Below are 6,478 nucleotides of genomic sequence, written 5' to 3'. Positions count from 1 at the left end.
CCCTTCACCTTCCTTTCCCCTTCCCCTTCCTTTGCCCTTCCCTTTCCCCTTCCCCTTTCCCTTCCCTTTCCCTTTCCCCTTCCCCTTCCTTTGTCCTTCCCTTCCCCTTCCCCTTCCTTTCCCCTTTCCCTTCCCTTTCCCTTTCCCCTTCCCCTTTCCCTTCCCTTCCCCTTTCCCTTCCCTTTCCCTTCCCTTTCCCCTTCCCTTTCCCTTTCCCCTTCCCTTTCCCCTTCCCCTTCCCTTTCCCCTTCCCCTTCCCTTTCCCCTTCCCCTTCCTTTCCCCTTCCCTTTCCCCTTCCCCTTCCCCTTCCCTTTCCTTCACAACAGCTGGGTTTCTTATCCAAGCTGGTGGACAGACAGACCCACACCTGCCACCAGCAGTCCCTTGCAAAAAGAGGGCAATGAGGAACAGGCAGCCAGAGCTTTTCCATGAGTGCATCCTTGGCCATCACCCGTCTACCACAGGGATCTGTGGGGAAGCACCCTGATCAGCTGGTCTGGCTGTGGTCCCCGCTGCAGAGGTGGGAGAGAAGCTGGGCACCTCCCAGGAGCAGATGTACATCCACAGGAAACACGTATCCCCAGGGCACAGTCCAGGTAACTCCCCACAGAGACCCTCAAACCACTTCTAAATGAGGTACTGCACAAAGGGGAATTAATCCTGTGTTGATGCAGCACTGCAATCACCCTAATGAGCTCTGTTTCTTAAGCTGTAAGGCCACCTTACTATTCCTTTCCCCCTCTGTGTTACTCTCTGTGTGGCTGTTATATATTAGCCGCTTTTATTACATCAATTTAAAATGGAGAGAAAAGACTTTACAATTTGCACCCATTTTATTCTGCTTCTTTTTTATTTCTTCCCAGAGAAAAACAAAACAACAACCAGAAGACCAGCTCTGCCATTCAGCTTGTCTGGTTTTGTACTTGGGCACTACAATGGGTCACATTAACAGCTGTAATATTTTTTATAGGAGGTAACTGGAAGTTCACAGACACTGAGTGACCTCTCCACGCAGGAAGAAACAAAAGCCTTTCTTTCCAGCTTCCTCTTCTAACAGCAAAGCTGCTCTCCCACCCTCCCTACAGTTCACTGAAAATTGTTCCTTCTCTTTAAAATGTTTACTCCAAAATACCACAATTGTGTCTTGGATTCCCACAGAGCTCAGAGTAGCAATACAACAGACCCCAAATCTGTCGACATAGCTTCACCTCAGTGTTGCTGTCACAGCCAAGGTTTGGATCAATGCATCTCAGACTGCTGCGCTGCCTATACTAGTGCCTAGCCACTTGTAAAGCAGGCAACAGTGAGATATGAGTGACAAACCAGCATATAGGTTTACAGAGATACAGGGACTAAGCTTTGAAATTGCAACCTAGGGAGTGAAAAATAAATTAAAAAAAAAAAATTAAAAGAAGCTTTTCAAATCACCCCATAACTAAGATGTCAGAGTATTTCTTTCAAAGTCAGGCAAAGAGCCTCACTCAAATAATACGGTTGCTTATGACTCAAATTTTCCTCAGCCTCCACATTCCTAACTATTCAGCTGACTTCAATATTTTGTAATGTAAAGGCAGCTCAAGGCTTCTCAGCAGTGTACGTGAAATGCAGTTTTGGAAATGGTGGTAGAATGGCTCCAGGATAGGGAGGACAAATAGTATGGGGCTTTGGTATATGGTGAAAAACCAGAACTGCCTTGCTTGTACTAGAAGAAGTGTGGTTCAAGCAATTTGAGTCTGCTCAGAGCCTGATTTCAGGAAAGCATTTTTTCAAATCTTCCAGTTGTTAAAGAGGAGGGAAAAGAAGGTTTCTGCCTCTTGAGTGGGAGTGCTTAGAAAGGGACACGCAGAGTTGCTCCCCACCTAGAAGAGGCTGTTCTAGGTGAATAGCCTAAGAGGGACTGCAGGGCACGGATTTTCATCTCCCGCTGAGTTGAATTTCCTAGACTTCTGCTCAAAGTGGCAGCCAAGTAGCTGTGGCACTCACTGTTCCAGCACACGGGTGATGCTGCTGGTACCTAAGCTTCCTTGAGGTGACAAAAGGGACCACAGTCACTCTAGCTTCTCACAGGGTAGGGAATGGGAGGCTCTGCCTCCTGAGGCAATAACTCACCAGGACCAAATCTACAAATCCACAGAGTGCTCCTGAGCACTGCATTTTGGTCAGATTTTTGGGTTGGGTTTTGTTTTTTTTTTTTGTCTTTTACAACCACAGGAATCTGTTTTGTCCTCTCAATGCACCTACATGAGGGTTTTGAACACCCACCTGTCTACATAGGTATGGTGCTAGATGCTTTCTCCAAAGACTGATTAGCCTACTCCCACCTTTACATGATCCTCAGAGGGACATGAATGCGGCACTCAGCACTCTCATGGGACAGCCCTCTGAGCCCAGATTAATGTCCTGACTTGTTATGGGGATGCTTTGTAAAAGGGTAGTTCATGGCAGTCTGTTTGCAGAGGAGGAGAGATGTAGTGGCTGATCTCCTTCACACAGCCCTTTACTAGTTACCACTTACAGCAATGTGCTCAACAATAGCCCCAGGAAAGCTCGGTGGCTTTGCTGAGGACTGGCATTGTCCATGACATCTGCTGAGCACCTATCTGGAGGCCAAGACCTACTGTGAATGCATGGCATTACAGCTTGGGGGTACTCCCAGTATGAAGGTGTATGTGGCCTCAAAGACAGGAACAACAGCAATGGAAAGTTTCACAATGTGTGGCCTGAACATACAGTACACTCATCTCCTTTTCCATTAAAGACTTTTGAATCTGCCACTCTGGGGACATGGTGACCAAGATGGTGCCATGTTCATGTGCATTTGGTAAACCTGGGGAGATGGAGAGAGGCTCAGATATGAACCAGCGTATCTACTTTCATCCACCGAATCATTGTACATAGGAACTGCCTATTTCAAAGAGGGCTGGTTACTGGTAAGTAATCTGTCTGTTGTCTGTCTTCCTTGCTTCACTGTGTGCAGTGTTCAGATTAAAAATGTGTTAAGAGCTCTGGGTTGAATCTGCAGACTTTATTGTTTTAGCATGTCTCAACTTTCTGCTACAATTTAGGATTAAATGAGTTGACTCACTTCATAAAAACTATAAACTCAACCAACTTTTGGTTGCTGTGGATATGACGTGCCCCAGTGTCCCATCACTCCTGTACTACAAGCTATCACGTGAGAAAGCAGGAAGGAACTTACACTCAAAGGCTGACTGCTAGTCCCTTTCTTGACACGCTGAGGGAGAATGTGATGTCCCCTGGTTGGCAGAAAAAGCAAAGTTAATCCATTTCCTTTGCCAAATATGTTAGTACTCCTGCTGCTGTCCCAGGAAATTCCACGATCACCAGAAATTGCTCAATGAATCATCACAGATCTACAGATCCATAGCTGCTTCTGAATAAAGGTGCCCTTCATGCACCATGTGTACATGGAGAACTTCTCGAGAGGCTTATGCAAGAATACAAGTCCTGTGCTCATGTCAGAGTTTTCATGAGGTTAAAGATTAAGTTTTGCATAGCGCTTATAGGAGTAAATATTTATCATTCTGAGCTGAACTAACATGTAACTGTTCCTACCCCAGTTCAACAACGATTTTAATCTTCTGCCTCCTTTAAACAAGCCATAGGCTTAAGCAGCTTGCTGAATAAAAGCCAAAGGGAAGAGACATTGAAAGAAAAGCTCAGGCAGTCATAAATTACTGCATAGTTTTCAAATAAACCTTAAAACTGTTTTCCCTTTAACTCTGATGCTTTAGTTTTCCTTAACAAGTATTGCTTTCCCAGTAGAATCTCAGTGCAGCTCTCATCTTTAGCATAGAAAGGAAACTGAAACAAACTTATAGTTTTGCATTTAATTGAGTAGAAGTTTTTAATGGGTGGAGTCACGTCCAAACCTAGTTATCAGACAGACTTATAGCTCTTTATTTGCATCTTCCAAAAGCCTTGAGCTGTTCTGCAAATGTTTTATCTTGCATTAATTAAATGAAAATCAATCATTTCAATATAATTTCAAATGATACATGGAGCACACGGGGGTCTTGTAAACATAGCAAAACATTACAACATCTGTTATTATTAATGCTCTTTACTTTATGCCAAGTTTATCCATGGTCTTGTCAAGTGAGGAAATCCCTCCTTGCTGGTGCAGGAATCAGATGATTAGAGCTGGGCTAACCAGGGACAAGGAGGCACAAGGATTCTGATGCATTTCAGGATGGTGTAGAGAATTTTTTCATATACTTCTTACTGAAGGAGGAGTGATGGAGCTGTTGGCTGTTAATAGGACTGAAAGGACTGAGTACCGTAAGAATCTCCTTACCAATGTGTTGTCATCTCCTGGGTGGCCTAAATGTTGGTGGATTTAATGGGATGCAGTGAAGGTTCACTATTCATTTTCAGGAGCTGTCCTGGTTTCGTTTAAACCATGACAGTGGTTTGTAAAGAGAGGCTCCATGTCCTGCATCAACCAGGTTCTGTTTGTCCAGCATGCTGCAACTACATACATTTAACCTACACCTATCATTGCTCAAGTACCCCCTCAGGGAGGATGCTTCAGGCAAGGAAAGTAGTAATATATATATGTATAAGTATAGATACAGATAGCTATAGTCATATTAATAGTGTAAAATTCCATGGGCAAGATGAGATTGGCAAGGTATTCTCATGTCAATATACAGAAAGCTGGGCTGTAGCATGCCATGCTAACATCTGCAGGAGTGAACTGCAGGGTCTAAGCCTCATGTTTGTGAAGGCTCAAAACCTGTTTTTTATGACGTTGATAAAGATTAGAGAGAAAAAGAAAAATGTTCTTACTGAAATCTCCAGAAAAAATACAACACAAAAAAATACTTCCCACAATCTAAATCAGTTCAGACTTATCCCAGAGGGAGCTGCTCATCTTTTCTGCCTATTTCCACCCCATTTGTTTTATGCCACCTCTTTCTAATACAACCAGGGAAACCGATCAAACACATTCTATACATACCACCCAGCCCACAGTCTCAGCATCCCAGCTGTATTCCTAACCTCACAAATTCACAGTGAAACCATCTCCAGGGTTTCAAAAGCATAGCAGCTTTCATGAAGGGGGGCAGTGGGAGCTCTCTTAATTAGCTCAGCTTCTTTGTGCATTTCTAGACACGTCTCCCTCTTTGTTCACCTTCAAGAGTTTAATTCCAGGGTAGAAAGAGAAGATTTCTCCTCCATAAAGTAGCATCACATTCTTTTGGGTCTTCCTTTTTTTTTTTCCTAACAAAGTTTTGGGGCTCAGAAAAACAGCTGGGGCCAAGCATCAGAATGGATAAAGGGGAATATTAACCAGTCTGCACATTTATTGAGCACTAACAGAGGAAAATTTGGAAGCCCAGCCACTTAGGCAAGCATTTCATTACCAAGTCCTTCACACATTGTCAACTCTGCCAGGAAAAATTCAAACACGGATCCATCACTAATGTAATTCAACCCCTTCTAGAAGTAGAACAAATAAAATTCAGTCTTGATAACTTAATCCTTTTAATTTTTCCTCTTGAGACATGTTACTGACCTCACAGTCATTTCTAGAATGCAGGGAAAGCAGCAGGTCTGTGAATTTTCTCACCAGTGCTTTAAAGTACAGATCTATGCAGAGAAGAGAGATGAGGATCAAGTCGTGGCAAGGTGGGTTCCAACTTCACTGTGTTCCTGATTTCATTATTAAAAGCTTGGAACAAGGAAATCACACAATTGCCTAGCACATTCAGCCTGGGCTGGGAGGTTCTGAAGCAGCAAATCACTCAAGGATGTGACTGATCCACACACAGCAAGTTTTTCTAAGGAGAACCCATGCAGACCAAGTTAGAGAATAACTAAAAATGTTACACTTTCTCTCTGTTGACTAATAATAACATTTGAAAACTGAGATTCTCCATTAAAATTTGCATGGATTCCAAAATCTGAAGTAGAATATGGCAGGATAATAGGCAGCAGTCATTTTAAGCTGAGAATCATTTTGTCTTACACGCTGCAACATATCTATTACTGGAGAAGTGAAATAAAAAGGTTAAATCTGAGCATTGTCTAGTTTTTATTCATTATTATAATGGCTTAAAAGAAAGATTAAAATTTTTTAGAAATTTAGAATTTTTAAGCACCCCAGAGGTAGATTTCCTCCTGAAGGCAAGGCAGCTACAAACAGCAATCTAGCTATTTCCTTATTACTATGAAGAGGCTATCTTCCCTACTAAGTAAGGTAGATTTAAAGAATTTAATGCTAAGCCACTACAATATAAAGGAACATAAACTAATTATGGTATCTACCTCAGCTCTACCTTCCCTTGGAACCTCCCTGAAACTGACAGACAACTCTGATCCATCGCACCAATGTCCTCACCAATTTCCCCTTTGAAACCATTACAGATCATTCCTGATGATTTGAAACACACATTTCCTGAAAGAAAGGAGGCAATTATCTAACTAAAACCTACTTACCTTTTCAGTACA

This window comes from Pezoporus flaviventris, unplaced genomic scaffold, assembly GCF_033815535.1.
Source record: "Pezoporus flaviventris isolate CSIRO_AGI_PZ_B2104156 unplaced genomic scaffold, CSIRO_AGI_Pfla_v1 ptg000031l, whole genome shotgun sequence".
NCBI lineage: Eukaryota > Metazoa > Chordata > Aves > Psittaciformes > Psittacidae > Pezoporus > Pezoporus flaviventris.
The sequence above is the reverse complement of the archived record's forward strand: the minus strand, read 5'-3'. Positions refer to the sequence as shown.